Here is a 22396-nt window from a genome sequence, read left to right as displayed (position 1 = left end):
TTCCCAATCACCATTTATCTCCCCTATCCCCTCTTCCCTCCACACCACCTATCACCACACTGTTGTCAGTGTCCATGAGCTCTTTCTCTTTTTGCTCAATCCCTCCACTCTCCCCTAGTAACACTCCTCACCGACCCCCAGTGCTGTCTTCAGGCTCTCCATGTATGAGTCTGTCTCTATTCTGCTTGTTAGTTCAGTTTGTTCATTAAAATCTTTATTGTTTTAAAGCACTAAAATTTTATGCTTTGAAGTTATTATTACTGGGTATTACCCAGCCAATACTGATATGCCTGAACTGTTTGAATCTGAGTCTATTTTCTAATGTTAATAAATCTGTACCCAGAATGATTTATCTTTTTTGCCAAGGTTAATGGACCATTGTAGGAAATAATCTTCTCTAAAGGTAGGTCACCATTGTCCTTTTGCTCATGAAGTAAAGGAGAATTTTTTTTAAAGCAAAACCAATGCTTAATATCAGAGATAAAATATTTGTATCTGGCTTACACAAATTTAGTCTCTCTAATGTCACCACAGTTATATCAGATAGGTCACTTATTTGTTTCATATAAGACTAGACTATTAAGCTGGTAATTTTATATTTCATTTCTTACAGTTTCTTTAAATTATTTGTTCTTTAATGATTGTCATAATATCCAATAAATATATGAAACTTAAACATATTTATGTAAGATATCTTTGGGCATTTCACTCTGTAGATGACTCAAAATAAACAAAAAGAGATGACTGATAGAAAATACTCAATCTGTTTATTAATGAAAGGAAGAAACATTTTTTTTGTCCTACTATTGACTGGTAGGTTAGTAATTATTACTTTTAAAGTCAAAGAAAATTGGATTCCAATACTTCCTGTGTGGACTTGAGCAAGTTAATTAAACTCTGATGTTAAACCTATATCCAATGAAAATACATTTATCCTCTTTAAACTGTTTATCTGTATCTACCCAAATAGATACAGGGGGGAAATGCATATTTGATAATATTCCAAAGGAAGAGGCCACTTGATTGTAGTTCAAACACCCAGGCTGATGCACCAATTATTACCTGTCTGGGGAGAAAACGCCTGGCCCTGGCCCACTAAAGGTCTCTATCAACATCACCCACTTTTTGACTGGGTGCCTTGAGATATAGGGGCTAAATTTCAACTTCTAGTACATTTTGAGTTTGCTTTTTAATCCTTTCTGAAGAATGGGAGTTTAATCAGAATCCAAAGCATAGAAAATCACATACTTCATCATTTATACAGGACTCTATTAGGCAGAAAAGGTCTTAGGTTCTTAAGGTATTTTCCTTTGAAAACAAATGCAGTGCAAATCCCAGTAAATGCCATTGCCTATCATCTGGGAGTGAGCTGTCCTGTAGTGACTTAGAATAGGTGAGAGAAAGCTGACCCTGTGATGGATAAAGCTGCAGCTATCACCTGCTGTCGAATGACTGATAGTCTAAGGAGCACTTTGGATCTACCTATCAGACATTTCTTCTCCACATGCTTCCCTATGGACTAGACATCTCACCATTTGCCTTAATCCCAAAGATTCCTTTTGGAGATATGAATATTTTTACCTGGTTTGGGACATTATCTTACTTAAAAAATGAAACAGATTAACTGGCCTTGCATTTTAATAGAGTCAACCAACTTATAATTATCTAAGACACTCATATACAGGATAAAGAAAAGAAAGCAGCCCTATCTGGTTTGGCTCAGTGGATGGAGCTTTGGCCTGTGACTGAAGAGTCCCGGGTTTGATTTTGGTCAAGGGCACATACCTCGGTTTCAGACTCAATCCCTGGTCCTGGTAGGGGTGCATGCAGGAGGCAACCAGTTGATGTGTCTTACACTGATGTTTCTCTCTCTGTCTCTTCCCCTCCATTCCACTCTCTCTAAAAAATCAATGGGAAAATATCCTTGGGTGAGGAGGAAGGAAGGAAGGAAGGAAGGAAGGAAGGAAGGAAGGAAGGAAGGAAGGAAGGAAGGGAGGGAGGGAGGGAGGGAGGGAGGGACAGGGAAGGGAGAGAAAAGAAAGCAGAAAATGATTGGGAGCTTTTGTCAGGTTCACTGCAGGGACATCAGTGCTGTACATCCTTAAAGAGCAGCATGGGGGTGTACTTCTTGAGAAGAGGGGTGGAGAAGCCAGGGCAGTGAAGCAAAACAGCTGGACACACAAGTCTGGGTAAAGCGAACTCTGGCCCTGACCCCTTACCTGCCTGTCTAGACAGAGCTATGAGCAGAGTCAGAGGCTGTCCAGGACTGGCTTTCTATAAAGTAACACGATTAGGCCTGTGAGCACTTACCATCTGTGAATGATGCTAAAAGCAAGCAACATGCTCCCTCCCAACTGACTTTAGGCATATCAGGCATAATTAATTTGCTTAGTGTTTTTCCATTAATGTCTCCACTCCTCACATTTGCCCTGATGTTTCCAGACAAATGTTTGAATTTGTTTGCTTGGTGCTGATTACTTCTTAATACACAATTCCAGATACACTTCTTGGACACTGAGCAACAAAACAAAACCCAGAACAACATACTTTTCTACTATAAAGAGCACACTGTCATTTACAGGTATTTTGGGTCTAATAATCTTGCTAGCTACAAAAAATTCAGAGGTCTGTACATAAAATGAAATGAAAAGGAAAATATAACAATTCTATTCCACCTTCAGTAAGTTTGTACTTTATAGCAGAGACAAGTGCTAGATTTTATTCTGACAGAAATTACTTACTTGTTGTTAGAATAAAGATTGTCTCCTTATAGAGAACAAATTCTTTCTCCCTCCTGTGTTTCAACGTTAGGAGATATCATAAAACAACGCCAATTACTTCTTAGCCCTTCTCTTCTGAGCTGCCCATTTTCTCTAGATGCTTTTCTAAGTTCTACCCTTCACCCAGCCCTGGTGGGAAGACGTTACCATGGCGAGGCTGTCACAGCAGAGGCCACAGTGCCCTGTAAGCATCACCACTGGCTTATGCAAAGTCATGCTTCTCAATGTCACACATCAGGCCTCTTTCTACATTGCTCTCTTTAGAGGGAAATGCCTAAGTTGACTTGCTGTTATGCTATTTTTTTAAAATCATTGCAGGCAGGAGATAATATCTACATGGAAACAGCATTTTGGATGATTAGAGACACTGAGAAATATTTCTTTTCAGCCCTCAGGACGGTCTTCCAGCCTGATCCCTTTGATGGGCTTCTTCTACATTGTTTCCAGGTCTGGTAGAGGGGAGTTACCCCACACCTGCTACCACCTGCCCTGTTGTTGTTGCTACTACATTCTGCTTAGGAAGATGTTTCTGAAGCTGCTCCATTGAAAATCTCCCTCTAAACCTGAAAACATGGGATGCCTGAGTTCCTGCAGGGAGTCTGCAGTCCCCCTTCAGCAGGTGAATGGTTAATTCACAAACTTTGGTTTGTCCATACCATGGAACACAACTCAACAATCCGTATTTACACATGCAACAAAAACCTGGGTGAATTTTTCAGAGAATGATGCTGAGTGGACAAAGCCCACCCCAAAAGGTTACATTCTGTGTCATTCCATTTATATCACATTCTAGAAATGACAAAATGGTTGAAATGGAGACCAGATCAGTGGCTGCCTGAGGTTGAGGAGGGAATAAGGGCGGGGGAGAAGTGGATGTGGCTACAGAAGGGCAGCCTGCGGGATCATTGTGTTAATGGAAATGTCTTGACTTTCAATGTCAATCTCCTGGCTGTGGTATTGTACTAGAGCTTTCCTAGATGTTTTCACTGGGGTAAACTGGATAAAGAACACAGGGAACTCTCTTTACTATTTCTTAGTAAATGCGAATATATAATTACCTCAAAATAAAAAGTTTAATTGAACAAATACATGTGTCCAGACAAATGCAATCACGGACAATTGACACGAAATATATTTCCTGGTAGGCTATTGTATGTCTTTCATACATGGGCATGCACACACATACATACACAAATGTGCTACTGGTTCCCTGGGTGTGGATTTTATTTTCTACTTAAGGATTTCTGTGAGTCTATGACAAACTGCCATTTGATTGTTTTATATTCACTGAAATAAAACAAAAGCAAACTTGTTGTCTGACCTTATATCCAATGTGTATTCTTTCCTTGGTTAAAATTCCTGCAGTCCCTTGATTAAAGGTCCCTGGAAACTGGGAAAGGGAGAATTTATATTTAGAGACAAATCTGAACGGTTTGAATGCTGGGAGAGGAAGTAGGAGGGCCGTGCTGCTATTTGCACGTCCAGTCGGTCTCAGCATCCAGCCTGAAACACTGATTTGTATCTGTGACAATTCTGCAGCCCAGTGGGAGAGGAGCTTTAGTAAATACGATATATACTGTTCCATCACTGCTGAGCTAATGTCCCAGCACTCCCATTGCCTCCCAATGCCTGCACGTGTTACAGGCTGTGCGTCTCACACCGGCCTCTATGCCCACAGGCATCTCGGCTGTCACAGGGGCCAATTGTACCCGATGAGGCCTCAGGTCCTTTCCAACCCTAAATGTTCAGGATTTGCTGAGAGCAGCTGCAATGCTTTCTTCTTTCCCTCTCAATTGCTCTCCCCTGAGAGGAGACTGGCAGCTTCTAGTTTGACTTCTCAGTAATGACCTTGATTCATCCTATTGGGTGACACAAACTCCCTCAACATTTAGGATTTCTGAAAAGCAGTCCGTGTTCTTTCTCCTTTCAGACAATGCTCTGAGGATTTAATTAACGTTTGACCAAGCTGGTCTACATTTCCAAAGACTCGGTGGTTGGTTCTATGATGGACTTGCATTTTTAAAAAATCTAAACCTAAAAGATGTATATTGGTTTAGCAGTTTCTAGGTCACATCCATTCTGATTTTCAAAAAACATCCATCCACCTTCGCAGACATGCTCTGAGAGGGAAGCCCTGTTTGCAGAGACATGAAGGCACCAAGGTAGGGGAGGCATGGGGTCAGGACTGGAGCCTTCTCCCATCTCTCCACCTACTCGCCTTCACTTCATTCACTGCCCTGCTGGGGATGTGCACAAGTATAACAAAGGGGTGCGGTTTTCTTAGGGGTCCTGAGACCATCGAATGTCAGTCACACTCTTGACACCCTGATTGCACTAAATTGGTGTGTACATGCTGAGAATGCAGATTGCTTCTCATTTCCTTGGCTTTATCCATTTGGACATTGGAACTCCTCAGTTCCTCTCTTCTCTCCTTCAAGCCAAAAAATGTGGGACTCTAACCTCGAGACTCAAAAACCTGGAGATGCTTGCTTCAAATGTTCGCCATTCCCTTTATGCCCTCGTCCCTCTCAGCAGAGGTCCTTATCTAGTCATTTACTGAGAACCAGGCTCTTTGGAAAGAGGTTCTTCATCTTGCCTCTCCTTCCTGCCTGTCCCAGACAAGCATCCATCTCTCCTCCAGGGTGTCAATTTCATTTCCTCCTGCCTCCTTGAGGGCCTTGTTTCACCAAAAATCTCTTTTCTTTTTTGTAATTTTACGTTTGGAATCTGTTTTTCATAGATGGATGAACAATCAAGTCCTTTGTATTTATAAATTTTTTTTTAGCACCACTCCTTCAGTTACTGGTGGATCTTTTCCTTTCTTCTTCCATCCTTTTTTCTTCAGTCTTCTTTATACTTGTTTTCATCAGTTCTTCTTGGCCACTCCTCCCTCCACCCCACTGAAGTCCCATGGCTTCCAGCCCAGCTGGTTCTCTTTCCGAACCCTAAAGACACTTTCTCTGCCTCTTTCACAAGCTCTTTTTTCTCCTCTACCCTTTATAATAGTTTCCCCCTCATATCTACCCAAGACTTTTGGTTCTAGAGTTACTTTTCTATATTTTAGGAATCACTTTTATTTCTTGAGCTTCATCTATCACTTTTATGCAAATGAACCAAGTAAGAAGGGATTCTTCTCATGACCCATTTAGCCATATTATAATGAAAGTGCTACCATTGAGCAATAATTCTATGGGGGTTATAATATAAGGCAAGAAATGTTTGCTTAGAAGCCCGAAAAAAGGCTAGTGTTCTGACTCTGTGTCTAAACCTTAGTTTTATCATATGAAAACAAAAAGGTTGGACAAGACAATATCTGTATCTTTTACCTCATAGTCAATGATTTGTGTAGAGTATTTTTTTTAAATATGTCATTGCTTCAGTGTCTTAACTTCTACCTCAGGAAGACAACTTGCCAACTAGAAAAAGAGATGTTTTTGTTTTAGGATTCTTCTATAATATTGCTTTATAAAATTTAGTTAAAGAAATTAACTCCTTGGTATTAATTTTTATTAATTTTAGGGGCTAGGGCATAAGGGGAGAAGGCTCAATTTAAGTTGGAAAAGATCTGATTTGCCATTACCTAGGATTCAGATGTAAGAGTTGGGGCTACCATAATAAGTGCTAGAGTTATTATTATTTTTAAAAGTCAATTCCTGTATCTCAGATACCTAGATGTAGAAAAGGCTCATAAGTTTGGCCTTGACTCACTTTTTCAGGGGGGAAACTGTTACATTTCATTTGTCATGGGTCATTGAAAGATGCAGTTATCATTAACTGCTAAAGCCTTCAATCAAAAGAACTACAAAATCTGCCAATCTGGGTGTTAAAAATAAACTCCTCTTCCTTTTTAATAGGGTGTCTCAGTGGAACTTTTAATGTGTGACTGACCCAAGGTTATTTCCAAGTCACCTTAATCCTTGTCAACAAGCACAGCTGTGAGCAGGAATTCACAGATGTAACACTGTCTTTGCTCAGATTGCCTGTCCTCACCAGCGCTAAAGGTCCAGCCCTTAGAGCCTCTCATGCTTCCTCCCTTTTAAGACAGTATGAGGTCCTCAGGCTGATGTTTTGCAAGATTCACTGGAGGCAAAGTTAGAGTGTAGGATGAGTTTAAATATAAGTAATTTGATTTTAAAAAACCTCTCATGTAGCAAGTACTCGGTAACACATTTTAAAGCACAACCAAATTGTCTGTTAATATTCTACAATATAAGAGGCCAGACCGATACAACCACCGCTATATTTTTAAATTCCCTTTCTTGAATTTTGCAATCAACCTTTTATTATTTAATAGTCACTAATGGATAATTCAAAGTAGTACATCATAAAAAATTAAAGTCGTCTTTAGATATCTTCATTATTATACATCTAAGAAATACCTTTTAAGCCTGCTTGAAACTCCTGACTTCAGTTCTGCTGGATGGGCTTTCTGTTTCCTGTGCGTTTCCCTTCTCCCTGATCCCTCACTCCTGGGACTCTCTTCCTCCCTCATCATCAATTCCTGACACACCTCAGGTGAGTAGTCCAAAATGAGTCCCCACTGGCTGGAATGACGGTGAAGTCCAAAGGTTCATCAATACTTTTTGATTGTTACTGCTTTACTCACTTTTCATGGATCTAATCACTACTTCACTCATCACTCCCAAGATGGTCTCTGTCCCAAATCTCACCTCTCTCAAGTGCTCTGACTCTTCATCCCAGCCCCAGTGATGGTGTGTTCAGATAAATAATAACTGTCCCTCTAAAGCAGTCCAGCCTTTCTCTTGACAGTTGAACCTACCACCAATGGTTAGCTCCAAATATTGTTTACAGAGACCCACAATAAGCCACTATATTTGACTCTGTCCTCTGTACAGCAAAGGAAACCATCAACAACATGCAAAGGCAACCTATGGAATGGGAGAAAAATATTTTCAAACCACATACCAAATAAAGAGTTAATATTCAAAATATATAAAGAGCTCATACAACTCAAAAGCAAAGAAACACATAGTCCCTTTAAAAATAGGCAAAAGACATGAATGAACATTTTTTCCCCAAAGACATACAAATGGCCAATAGGTATATGAAAAAGTATTCAACATCATTAATCATCAGGGAAATGCAAATCAAAAGCACATTGAGATATCAGTTCACATCTGTTAGGATGTCAATGACCAAAAACACAAGAGACACCACGTCGCATGTACATAGGTCATGACGTGTCCATGTCCAAAGTTTTATATATTTCTTTTATAAGCTGAAAGAAGGTCTATTTATGTTTTTAGGTCTATGAATGGAACGTTGTAAATGCCTGCCAGTCGAACAATAAAATGATCGGAAAGCGAAAACAAACAAACAAAAAATAAACCCACAAGAGATAAAAAATGTTGATGAGGATGTGGAGAAAAGGGACACCTTTGTATACTGCTGGTGGGACTGTAAATTGGTATAGCCATTATGAAAAAATAGTATGGAAGTTTCCCAATTAAAAGTAGAACTAACATGATCCAGCAACCCCACTCCTGGGTATACATCCAAAGGAAATGAAAACAGGACACTGAAGAGATATCTGCACTCCCACATTCATTATGGCACTATTCGTGATAGCCAAGATATGGAAACAACATAAGTGTCAATGGATAAATGGATAAAGAAAATGTTATATTTTCATACAGAATTTTATTCAGCCTTAAAAAAAAAAGAAGAAAGTCGTGACATCATGAATAAAACTTAAGGGCATTATGTTAAGTGAAATAAGCCAGACAGACAAAGACAAACATTGCATGGTATCATTGATATGTAAAATCTGGACCAAAAAAATGGGTTTATCAAAGCAGAGAGTAAAATGGTGGTTTCCGGGGCTGGATTGTGGGGGAAACAGAGAGAGGTTGATAAAAGGGTATAAACTTTCACATACAAGAAGAATAATTTCTGAGAATCTAATGCATCACATAGTGATTATAGTTGATAATGTTGTATTGTATAATTGAAATTTACTAAGAGAGTAGGTCTTAAGCATTCTCACCAAAATAAAAAGGTATCTACATAAGATGATGGATGTTTAATTAACTTGATTGTGGCAATCATGTCACAAAATATATGTACATCAAATTATCATGTTGTATACTTTAAATATAAGACAGTTTAATTTGTAAGTTATAAATTTGTCAATTTGTCTCAATAAAACTGGAAAAGTAGCTAAAATAATAATGAAAAAACACAGTAGAGTGAATTTCAGAGGACATTTTAACTGGTCTGGGCAAATAGTGTGGGGTTTCAAAACTGAAGTATTGAACAGTAGAGAGGCTTCTTGTCAATAAATTATAAAGCAGATTTTGCCATATATACATCAAAACACCTCAAATTGCTCACAATATGATTATTTACTTTATGAAAAAATCCTAATGCAGAAAACTCAACATAAAGATTAGCAAGTATAATTATATGCACTTATTTTTTTAGTAGAGAATTCTCGTTGTCAAATAGATAAAATTATTTTAAATTAAATGAATTAGAACTGAGAGCAGAGAGCCTTAGCATTCCCTAGAGTGCCCACATTTCCAACTATCTAACAGGGAAGGAGAGCTGTAGGTCAAAGGTGAAAGAGGTCCCGGTCAATCAGCAAGTTGCTGCGGAGTAAGTCCTGGGGCTACCGGCACAGCGTGAGCTCCGCTCCTGATGGCTTGCTTTTTCAAAATTGTTCAAAAGGATGGCTATTTAATTTTTTTTTCTTAAAATGAACTGAAAAACCCAGAGGTAGTCATCATGCCCCAGGACTATGATCCAAAAATAGAAAAAAATTGCAAAGGATTGCAACTTGACCATATGGCCTCTTTAGCTATGGAAGCTGGTAACATTCCTTGCTCTCTCCTCAGCTCAACTCAGGCTTACATGACCGCCAGGGCATAACTATTTGGCTGTCCGGGTTAAACTTAGCATCCTTCACCACAGCTTGATTACACCACGGAGTTTAAAAAATAAAAATCTAGCCCAGTCGGTGGGGCTCAGTGGCACCAAGAGGTCGTTGGTTTGGTTCTAGTCAGGGCACATGTCCGCATGGCAGCTGGGTCCCCAGTAAGGGGCACGCAAGAGGCAGCCATCAATGTCTCACTCTTACCACGTTTCTCTCCCTCTCCTTTCCTCTCTCTTTAAGATCAATAAAAACATATTATAATTTTTAAAAAACAAAAATCCAGCTACCAGATTGGTTAAGAATGTACCAGCACCCATACTCATTAACTGCTTTGTTCGGTATTTTATACGTTTCTGTTTGCCTGTTGAAAAAGGAGGGCCAAGGACGGAGAGGCTTCCGGTGGGAGGGCCTTATTTCTCTCCAAGTCAGACAACACCTGACTCCAAAGGGAGACCAGGATTGGGGACTCTTCAATTCCAGCCAGTGGATTGAAAAGATGATCTTATCAACAGTTTCATTGTTGACACGATACTGCTTGCCTAATGTATATAGTGTAGTATAAACACCACAAGAGACTGCTTTTTTTTTGTTGTTTTTACTTGCTTTTAAAAAGTTTTTCACCATATTCACTTGTTTTCTTTCAAACAGAAATTGTTTTGGATTCCACATCGCTCTTGAAAACCTTCATGTGCATCATGATAGCTCATTTGTTCACATCTAGACCTATTTATTAACTGTCTATCAAAGAAAATAACAATTTTATTTTATTTTTTTAAATATATTTTATTGATTTTTTACAGAGAGGAAGGGAGAGAGATAGAGAGTTAGAAACATCGATGAGAGAGAAACATCGATCAGCTGCCTCCTGCACATCCCCCGCTGGGGATATGCCCGCAACCCAGGTACATGCCCTTGACCGGAATCGAACCTGGGACCTTTCAGTCCGCAGGCCGACGCTCTATCCACTGAGCCAAACCGGTTTCGGCGGAAAATAACAATTTTAATGAGGGTGCAGCTTGCTATTCAAAATCACCAGTGGCCCCTTACAGTGTTTTACTGAATGAAATTAAAGCTAATTTAATCAAAGGAGGTTTAGCTGCAGCTCTAACCATGGGAAATAAGACATTTTCAATAGTTACTGAGGAGGTTCATGCGTGTCTCTCTGAGCAGGGCCTTCCCTCAGGGAGCGTCAACAGCACACAGACAGAATCAGGGGGCTTGGGAGTATTTAGTTCCTCGGATGGAACTGCCAAGATGTCCGTGGCAGAAGGTGTTCCAATGAGGCAGCAATGTCAGAGACCAGCAATATCTCTTTAAATTTAGAAGGACTGCTCAGTAGGAGTGAGCACAGTTGCAAAATTAGAAAAAATGTCAGAGGATCCTCATGCAATTAAAAGAGAACTTTTTAGAGGATAAGTCTTAAAAAAAAGAAAGAAAGAAAGGAAGACCATGACTCTCATACAAACATAAAAATGAACACATGTCTAACATTTAATTTATTAATTAATGAGGAAACTAGTAAAAATGCTATCAGCTTAAAGGAGAATTCCAAGAACCATGCATATATAGGGAATAAGACATTTTGAAATGAATTTACATTCAATGCAAAATGGATCCATCCAAAGGGAAATAATAATTGCATCCACCAGGTATACATTTTTCTGGACAAGAATCAATTGTATATCAGTTTTCTACAACTTATAAAGTTTAAAATAGTTCAATGACAATGAAAGGCAGTGATAACCTGATGGATGAGCTAAACAAGATACCCACTATTTTTTTCCCCCATTTCAAAGTCTTCAATTACTTTTCTGGATGCCCTGTAGTCAAGGGCCTCTCTAGATACCTGGGACTAAAACCCTCAGACAATAGGCTGTGCCTCTCGACTGTCTGTTTCCTGGACTGTCTCCTCCGATGCAGTCTGCTGACTCAATACTGCCTCGCTAATAGTGCTTTACTCTCTGTGACCCAGCTGGTAACATGCCTTGCCTTACTTAGCCTCAAAATGATTTAAGATAATTATTATTATTCATATTAATAAATACAGAGAGCAAGGTTTGCAGACCTTTTGAAAATTGTCCAAAATCTTATGGTTAACAAATGGCAGAGGTGGAATTAAAATCCATCAACTTTTGATGGAATTAACTAGCACACATTAGCATTCAGGACCACTCTAGCTCTCTCATCATTATTCAGTTAATGCCTTTACCTGCCTTAAGGCAACATTTTTCTGGACTTAGCTGCAGAATGAGCTTCTCTGTGTGGCTCCGGTGTCCCTGCCTACACTTCAATGACAGCACCTAACATACTGCCTTACATCATGTGTGTTTATATAATAACTAAGATTAACGAATATGTATTATGTCTTGTACTTTGCACATAGTATTTAATGTAATTATTATAGGCAACCTATAGACTGAGTAATACTGTCATGCCTATTTAAAAATCAGAAAACTGAGGTTTAGAAAAGTAAGCAATTTGCATATGGTCACAAAAAGAGAGAGTGATAGAGGTAGATGTCCAGTACTTCAATGATTGTACCTTGAGGCCCCTTGGGCGTGGACTTTTCTCTCTTTTGAACAAGGAGGAGGACCTATAGGTCTTGTGATGTGCTGGCTGAGGAAGACTAATTCTCTCAGCTGAGCATACATTCAAGTGAAAATGATATTGAGGTGGATGGAGGTCTTCTTTTTCCCTCAAGTTTTCTTCCATTTTCCTTCTCTTTGGCCTCACCTTTTCTACTGCAGATTCTTCTTCTATGTTGCTTCTGGGGGGGGGGGGGGAATGAAAACATTTGTGGTTTTATTATATTTATGGCTCAATATTTAGGAAAGGAAGGTTCTCTTTCCAAGCACCAGGAGGCAAATGTTACTAACAACACTCTTTCTCCCAGTTTGGGCCACTGCGAGGAAAGGCATGGCCAGGCAGATGACAGGACATGTGTGTCCCAGGCTATGGACAGGACACTATGATAGGAGTAACCCAGGCCCAGGAGGCACCGTCCCCCAAAGGAAAAGAGGAATGCCATTGTCAAACAAAGGAGGGGAGAATGCTGGGCAGGTACCAACAACAGATGTCCATGGTGCTGAAGTTTCCCAGGGTATTTTTATCTTATGAAAACTGTTTTTCTTCCAATTTATTATACAATATTTGACTCAATAAAAATAGGGTTGTTTGTTTGTGATTGTAGTGTTATTTCTAACAATACAAGTTATCCTGTACGTGTATATGATTCAATATTCTTCTCAGTCCATTTTTAAAAGATCCAAAAACTTTGAAAAACAAAACTGGTTTAGAGCTATTTTAGAACTTTGCTTCTGTTTGAGCTTAAATATTTGTGTGGATTTTTATGATGATTTGAGAAAACAGGTATAGAACAGAGAAGAATAAAGTAGGCTTAAAAATTAAGCCAGAAATAAAGAACATCTACTTAAGTAATGAGAACTTTTTGGAAGAAGATTTACAACCTGAACTATGTTTGCAATGAAAAAATGACAGGAATATTATTAAACAGGTACTGCATGCATAATGCTGTTCTCAATTTTAATGAAACAGAACCTGAATCACATTTTTCTTTCCAAATGAATTGGATTAATTGAACATTTTAATGATGAATGTACATTAATCTAAAATATTAGAAAAAAACTACTTTCATGTATTATCTGATGTCCCCAGTTATGACTAGATTATTTACCAAATGTTCATTTGTAAGTCAGTTTCTGGGAACATGGAACATTGTCCAATAGAAATAATGTCATATTTGCTGATGAGGTGCCCCATGATGGCCTATGAGAAGTTACTAGGTCCAGAATACATGTAATTTCTAACATTATAAAAGCATCTATTATAATATTTCCATGGGAAAACATGTTTGGGCAGGGCTGTGATTTGGGATTCTAGAAGAATTTCCTTCTCACCCTTCTATCCCATCTTCTCTGGAGGTAAGAGTGAAGATTTTCTTAACTCTAGGTCTTTAGCATCTGTGATTAGCTTATGGGCAAGGAGGGGCTAAAAATGAAGGACAATGAAGAAGTAAAAATGTCACTTCTTGCAGATGAGATGATTCTTTATACAGAAAACCCTAGAGTTTCCACCAAAAACACCTATTAGAAACAGTGAAGAATGAAAGGCAAAAGACTTGTGAGGAGATCTAAGCAGGAGACAGCAGGGGATAGTGCAGGACAGGATTTGGGAATCCATGAAAAGGCCCCACATTTCTGAAAGCTTAACCAGAGGTGTGGGCTGGTTGGGTGGGAAAGTGACTACTAAGCAGAATGAAGAGTTGACCAGAGGATTAGTAGAGGCTGGTGCTAAGGGCTGTGCTGACAAGATTCACAGACCAACCTGAAGACAGGCAGGCTCTCACAGAGGCTGTCCTTAGATAGCCAAGTCCAGAGATCAGAAAGGAAGGCTCCTCTCAGGTTGGGAGCCTCTGCCCAGGGAACCAAAACCACAGTGGGGAGAGAAGCTGCTAGAGGGGGTGAGACTAATCAAAGAAGAAGCCAGGTTGGTCAATTGATGCAAATGATGTGAGGGGTGGGAGAGGCTAGAAGACCCATTGTTTCTGGGCAGTTGTTCTTGGGTTTTAAAATCCCAGTTAAGCTCTGTGATTCACCACTTCATTACAGGAACGCTGCCCTTCCTGCGGGATCTGAGGGATGATTCTGGATGACAGGGAACCAGGAGGAGGAGCTTGTGAGTGAGCAGATGGGAGATCAGCATGATTTCCTAACTCCTTTTTACTTTCTTCTCTGGTCCTTGTGTAGCTACATTCCAACTAAAATTCTCCATGCGAGTTTTTGTTTTGTTTTGTACTAGTTCTACTATCCACTCTTCTCTTTTATTATCATTTATTAAAGAAACAGACATTTCATCTGAAATACTCCCCTTCCTCTCCCTGTTTTGCAATGGACTTGCAGTCCTTTCGAAGTTTCTAAAGATCTTTGCTACTTGTATTAGTGGAAGAACAGAATAAGTTTTAAAAAATTTCTCCTAAGATTTCTTCCTCTATCCTTTTTCCTGTAACTCTCATAAAGGGATCAAAAGCTCCGTGTACATGCCAGTGGACATTGTACACAAACAACCAAAGGGAGATTTTCTCTATTATTTTAGAGAAAATTATCTTGATGTTTTCTCCCAGGAGCCAAGACAGTCATAATGGCTCAGGAGATAGAAGAAGGCTGGGCAGGGCAGTCAATTCCACTCAGAAATGTGTGTGGAAAGCAAGGGAATCCAATGAAAATACAACACAGACTCTGCACAACTAATTTTGTTCATGCTTAGACTGTCACATTTTATACTTTCTCCAAGCAGGCACCATTATAAAAAGTACATTATCAAAGAACATCTATCTAAAATATATGTATAACCATGGACATAGACAGTATGGTGGTGAAGGCCTGGGACAGGGGGTAAGGGTGGGCCAGAAGGGGTCAATGGAGGGAGGGAGGAGTAATATGTAATACTTTCAACAGTAAAGACTTAAAAAAATAAAATTGAAGTCACACTCTGTATAAAACTTAAAGGCCTAAAACTGACATGCTACCATGTGAATTTGCTAGGATTCAATGAGCATAAATTAGTTTTGTCACGTGGGAAGAAGTCAGTCATTATTTTATGCTACAGTTATTTTGAAGTACCCACTGGATTATTAATATAAATTGAATCTAATCACATGCTGTGTGAAAAGGGAGATGAACCACTTTATGACATTGTATATTACTTACTTTTTCCAGGTTTATTTTGAAACATCCAGAATATTTAAATCACACATGAAACAAAAGAAATTTAATCACTAAAAACAAATATACCATTACTTTTTGCTACTTTAAGGTTAAATACCCTCTGCTCAATTTTCTTCTTAGTGTGGCAGATCAAACATACTCTTACAAATTTCTTCATAATGACTCTCCAAAGATGCAACCAGCCCACAGCACATTCTCCTTTTCCTGGGCCCTGAAATTATATGTTCCACTGTAGTCTACCTAACTCCTAATGTCGTTACGCAGCTTTGTGCAATTCAGTCATTTCCTTTTCTGTATCTACTTAGCAGCACCTAACAGCTTAGATGACAATAATATACAATGTCATAAAGTGGTTCATGTGTTCATAACTTGGATTTTTATTATGACAAATGATACGATATCACCTTCAATATATGTTCTGGAATATTGTACTAGATCCTGCTGTTAAAAGAATTGTTAAAGAAAGTGGTGATGCCCTGACTAGATATAATCAAGAAAAGTGATTCTATCACACTGAATATAGTAGAGGTATCCTGTTTTCACCCTGAGAGAATACGTCAAAATCAGCATATCTATCTAAAGGGTGGTTTTAACTCTTTAGATATAGAACTAAGATATAGAACTAAGCAATTACAAATTCTCTTAAAACTGTAAGTTATAAGATGAAAATTATTATTTTGCCATTATGTTTATTATCAAAAGACATTTTCTTTTTTTTTAAATTAAATGATTCTATAAAATGGGGCGGGGGGGGGGGGACCACAGAGATATGTGAGAGGAGTGAGAGAGCTTAACTATTCCACTGACATAGGGGCAGAAGCTGGCTCAAGAGGAAAATTATTTAGTCCTGGATGGTGTTGTTAGGTGGTTAGAGTGTTGGTCTGTGCACCAGAGGGTTGAGGGATCGATTTCCGGTCAAGGGCGCGTACCTGGGTTGCAGGTTCATCCCCAGCCCCAGTTGGAGCAGGTGTGAGAGGCAACCAATCTACGTGTCTCTCTCACAATGTTTCTCTCTCCCCGCTTTCTCCCTCCCTCCCCTCCTTGTCTCCCTTCCACTGTCTCTAAAAATCAATGGAAAAAATATCATCCAGTGAAGATTAACAAAAAAAAATTATTTTTAAAGGAAAATGATTTAAAAATCAAATTTTAGTTCTTTGCTCACCTCACTCACCTCACTCATATACTAGTAATTTTCAGGAACATCTTCCAAGTTGGATCTGGTATTACCTTAGTTGTGAACCTCCCACTTCTCTTTTAGAAAAATATTCAGAGAAACATAGAATAAAAACAAAAACACACAACCCACCAAATTTAGTGAAAACTGAAGAGAGAAAAAACCCACAAATTCCAACATACTCATTGGAAGGAAGGTACCCTGTGCAGCCACAGCTAAGGGGTAGGGAGGTATGCTCTACCTCTTAGAAAGCAAAGTATCTACTATAAGTTACTTGGAATTCTTTAGCATGGAAGATCTGTCTATCACTCCCGTTTATTGACTAACTAGAGGCTTGGTGCATGAAATTCATGCACTGGGGGTGAGGTATCCCTCAGCCCAGTTTGCACCCTCTCCAATCCAGGACTGCTGGCTCCCAACCATTCACCTGCCTGACTGCCTGATTGCCCCTAACTGCTTCTGGCTGCCAGCCTGATCACCCCCTAACCACTCCCCTGCCAGCCTGATCAATGCCTAACTGTTCCCCTGTCGGCCCGATTGCCTTCAACTGCCCTCCCCTGCCGGCCTGGATGCCCCCAACTGCCCTCCCCTGCAGGCCATCCTGAGGTGGCCATTTTGTGACAATATGGGGGAAGCCATCTTTGACCACATGGGAGTGGCCATCTTGTGTGAGGGTGTGATGGTCAATTTGCATATTACCACTATTATATAGGAGGATTCAATCAATTATTTCTTCATATTACTATGGACTCATGATTATTTATTTTATATTTGGGGTTACAATTTATACTAAGTTAATTTGTTGCTCAAATTGTTACAGCTTTGTCCTTTGGGAGCTCTTTCTCTTGACTCCTGTGTTCATTTAATATATCCCCATTGCTATGCTGCCTTCCTCCCAAAACTCATAAACTTAGTTAATTATCAAGAATTATTAAAATCCCACCTGGGGGACAAAACTTGGCCAGTACTAAAAATGTCAGTGTCACAAAAACAAGGAGACTCTGAGAAACTGTCAGTCTAGAGCAGTGGTTCTCAACCTGTGGGTCGCGACCCCTTTGGCGGTCGAACGACCCTTTCACAGGGGTCACCTAAGACCATCCTGCATATCAGATATTTACATTACGATTCATAACAGTAGCAACATTACAGTTATGAAGTAACAAAATAATTTTATGGTTGGGTCACAACATGAGGAACTGTATTTAAAGGGCCAGAGGTTGAGAACCACTAGTCTAGAGGAACCTGAAGGAACATGATGACTAAAAGTAATGTAGTGTCCTGGATGGATTTCTGGGACAGAAAAAGGACATTAGGGAAAAAGCAAGGAAATCTGAGTAAAGTGTGGATTTTACATAATCATAATGTATCAATAGTTGCTTATTAGTTGTGATACATATACCACACTAAAGTAAGATATTAAAAATAGGGGAGAATGTGTGTGGGATTTGTAATTGTATTATCTTTACAACTTTTCTATAAACCTAAAACTATGTTAAAATACTACTAGAAACTTTATTGGGTAAGAAAAAAAAATTGTAGCCCAAACAACTCTAGAGAAACAGAGAGCAAGTACAGACATTAAAGACGACGGATGATGAGGAACATTAAACTATTTAGTGGGAAAATAATAAAAAGTAAGATGCTAATAATTCAACTCAATAAACTGGAAAAAGCAGAACAAAATAAAGGTAAAGTAAAAGGAGGAAATTTATTTTATTATATTTTTAAAATTTATCTTTATTGTTGAAAGTATTACAGATGTCCCCCTTTTTTCCCATTGATCCCTTCTCCTCCCCTGTCAGGGCCAGCCTGACAAGGTTGCGCCGGGCTGAGGCAGGGAGGTGGGAATTGAGAAAAGAAAGGAAGACAGGAAAGCGGGGTCGGGAGGACTCCAGTTCTCTCGATGAACTGAAGCAACTTTATGAGCCACACAATCCTATTTATACACAACACACTGAATAGGAGGTCTGTCAAGAGGGATGTATTCTTTGTTCCTCTTAATCTCTAAGGGAGAGACACAGCAGAAGGACATGTTCTCAGTACAGCATATTTCAGTAAATAGTTACAGACTTCTTGGTAAGCTATGAAGGCTATTCTCATTCTACAAATGTTGCTCTCATTCTACTGATAATCGCCATCCAAACAAGTCTGGGAAAACTGTGTGGGTAAGGGTCCCAGCCTTGCTAGCCCCTTCAGGTGCAAGGACCTTGCCAGCTTACATCTGGCCCCCAACACTCCCCCTCTCCTCCCCCCACCAGGCCTTCACCACACTATTGTCTGTGTCCATGAGCTTTGCATATAAGCATATAGGTTCCTCGGTTAATCTTTCCCCACCCACCAACCCACCCTCACCTTCTCTCTGAGATTCAACAGTCTGTTCCATACTTCTGTGTCTCTGGATCTATTTTGTTCATTGGTTTATTTTATTTATTAAATTTCACATATGAGTGAGATCATGTGATACTTGTCTTTCCCTAACAGGCTTATTTCCCTTAGCATAATACTCTCCAGGTCCCTCCCTGCTGTCTCAAAGGGTCAGAGATCCTTCTTTTTTACAGCTGCAAAGCCTTCCCTTGTGCAAATGTACCACAGCTTTTCTATCCACTCATCTACTGATGGGCACTTGGGCTGGTGGTGGAGATGAGCTCCTCACAGAGGGCAGGGGCTGAGAGAGTGGGAATGAACTGGATTAGACTCCTCACTGACATATGCACTCCTGTCCTCACTCACCCCAACGCAGCACTTTAGACTGATGCCATGTCCGTGGCTGAGCCCTTGCCCTGTATCCTCATAAAGTTAGTACAAGGGCACACAGAACCTCCTTCAGGCTTTCTCTACAGGAGTTAAAACTCGTCTGTGAAGTACTTGCTTTTGTTTTATAGCCAAGGGGTGCTTATTCCTCTATCCTCGAGACAGTTTGGAAGTATCTCTCACCAACCATAATGCCATTGTTATATTTTGAATCTGGACTCAGCCCACAATAACCACTGCTCCATCTGCCCCCCAGTCCTCTTTCTCCCCTTCCTAAATGTCGATCACCCCCTTATGTGTGTCACATCTGTCTTCATCTTCAGTTTGTGAATTCCTCTGAGAGGAGTTCTGCCTTTTGCCCTTTTCTGTTCAACATGGTGCTTTGCACACATAGGTCTTGAAAATATTATCAACGTTGATTTTTTTTAAAGGGCAGAATCAGATGGCTTGAGTAGAATGTTTCAAGCGCATGTCCTTTTGGACTCAAAGAAAAGGCAGATTTCCATCTGTTTTAAGTAGATTGATGAACAGAAACAATGAAATGTAAGTCACTGTAACATCTAGGTTGCAAATGGAATCTGACTAGCTACAAGATGTCTGCAAATGAGAGAGCCAATTTCACTCCTTTGTTGGTGCTAGAAAATGAGAATTGTGGAATTGAGAGATGAGACGGGTGAGAAGGCAGCCAGGGAGAACTGAATTGGGTGAAGGGCCACCTACATGATTTGTGTGACTCAGTACAAAGTGAAAATGCACAGACCCTTGTTCAATAATTATTGATAATGTCAAGGCAGTGACAACAGAGCATAAACCAAGCATGGGGTCCTTCTGAGCTTGGGGCCCTGAGCAAATGCTCAGGTCAGACATCATGAGCCCTCACTGGGAACCCAACGTAAGTACAATTTCTGTGATAAACCAGTTGGTTACTCTTGCACATCTCTGGTCCATGTTTTTTTCCATTTGTCTTTTCTTTCCTCAAAATCTCATACTTTTCTTCGTTCTTTACTTCCCAGTCTGGTTTACAACTCAGATTTTAGAATTCTTTATTCCAACATCAAATGATTTCGATGATAAAGCAAGTACACCTCCTAATTAAGTGTCCTTTCTTTCACTCTGTTGATTGCCATCTGTGCAGTCAGCTCAGAATGAAGTTTTTTGGAGGGGGCGGGGAAGTACTCTTGGACAGATTTGTGTTTTTCTTACATAAGTCACTTTTAGAAAGACAGAACTTATATCATCCAAAATGTTCTTAAATTTGATGTGGCGTAGTGCTTGTCATTGGTACTTTTTTGAGAACAGATCCTTCTTAGAAGAATCTTTTCTTTCAGGGAGAACTTAAAAATATAAAGGTATAGGAGACAGGGAGACTTCTTCTCAGAAGCCAGAAAAGCAAATATTGGACAAAAACAGGAATGAACAGAGTCTGGATTTTCTCTTATAGGCCTCCCTATGACTTGAAATGGCTTATTTTTATTTCAGCCAAAGAAAAAAAATCTACTGCTTATGAAACTGAGATATTTGAAAGTTGGAGAAATAAATGATACAAAGATTTAAGTATACTTTCTTTCTGAAATCCAAATATGTGGCAGCTGTATATCTGTTTTAAATGTTCACAGAAATTTTGTTATGTATTGAGTAATATAGGCACATACGCTATTCTTAATTATTATTGTAGATAACATAGAGATTCTTATTTTTAAAAAGCATCTTTTTAAATGTGTGAATTCAAGAAGCCTTGACAGTGGCTATTCTCCAATCAACAGGGGTCAGAATGGTTGCCCATAGACCAACTAAAAGAGTTGCTTGGGTGAGAATGGTGAGCACAGGCAAAAATCAATAAAATAGTTTCCTCTTTAAGTAAAGTACATGCCAAACTTTTACATATGTAACAACAAAGTCATCAGATGAAGCAATAGACCACATGTAAAACCCCACTGGAGTATGTGCTTTTTATTCTGTGCTGTAAGTCAGAAATAATTTTCTATATGTTTAGAAATGTATGGTGTCTCCTTCCATGAGTCTTCAACCCATCTCAACCCATCTACTAGTACATGTACTCCACATGCAGTAATAGTGGTGGGTTGATTTAAAATGCAGACCAAAGATGGCAGGTTTCCTTCCTATTTGATCTTTAATTCAAGGCCAATCATTACTAAGCACACTCTCCAGGCATCCTAGTTACCTATAGCCACGAGTAGAGAGATGTGCTGTGTTGATGCTGTGGTAGAAGAGCCATGGTCAATTTCAGAAACCTAACCACCTTGAATTTGTATGTGCCAAGAATTTTGATTGTAAATAACAGAAACTCAAGTCAAAGAGGCTTAAATATAGGATGGAATGTATTGTTGACATACTGATAAGAAGGCGAACTTTAGACTTTGCTGTAATCAAGGATTCAAATTATATCATTAAGATTATTTTTCTCTCTTTACCTTTTGCCTGCTTTTTACAGTGCTGCTTTTGATCTCATGCGTTTGTTTATTTGTTTTTCATGGGGATGAAAAATTAAATCTAGTACTTTTAGGATTCCATGATTCTTAGTTTTAATCTCGAAAAACAGAGAAAACCTCACACCGAAAGGGCATATATAAACCTACTCTTCAAGGACTCTGATTGGCTCTCCTTGAAAAATAGTTGAGGCCTATATCTAGGAGATGAAGTTCTCTGATTGGCTTAACTTGCCCAGATGCACACATCTGTGGGGAGAGAGTCGGAATTTTTGACTGACAGCCTTACAAGACTCACAAGGAGTGGGGGAAGGGAAGTCTCCTCAAAGAAGTGAGAGGAGCATACACAAATATTTATCAACACCACAACATTCAAAATAAGAAGAGAGAAAAATAAATATTTAAAGTAGAGGCAAACATCTAAGGAGAGGACAGGGTGGGGGTGAGTAAAATGTGGTATGGAGGTAAAAAAGGTTTGAAAAAGAATGAATGATGACTAACTTTCCCCGATTATACTTTAAAAAGTTGATCCTTTTGTACTTAATATACCATGTAAATCTATAAAAAAGAAAATATTTTCATAGATAAATCAGCAAATGATTCAT

At 39.3% G+C, this 22396-nt stretch overlaps 1 long non-coding RNA gene across 2 annotated transcripts in view; it reads left to right on the top strand.

Moving 5' to 3' along the window:
* LOC308521163 overlaps window positions 1-22396 on the top strand; it is a 205204-nt gene that overhangs the window by 85885 nt on the left and 96923 nt on the right. Inside the window, exon 4 of one of the 2 annotated variants that reach the window (XR_013996141.1) lies at window positions 3169-4099. The exons of the other annotated variant lie outside the window; for it this stretch is intronic. This is a non-coding gene — a long non-coding RNA (uncharacterized lncRNA). Of the gene's footprint in view, window positions 1-3168; window positions 4100-22396 lie in introns of those variants that run through there. 2 annotated transcript variants of the gene reach the window in all.

The sequence above is a fragment of the Myotis nattereri genome (assembly GCF_964212035.1).
Source record: "Myotis nattereri genome assembly, chromosome: 6".
Taxonomy (NCBI): Eukaryota; Metazoa; Chordata; class Mammalia; order Chiroptera; family Vespertilionidae; genus Myotis; species Myotis nattereri.
The sequence above is the reverse complement of the archived record's forward strand: the minus strand, read 5'-3'. Positions and strand labels throughout refer to the sequence as shown.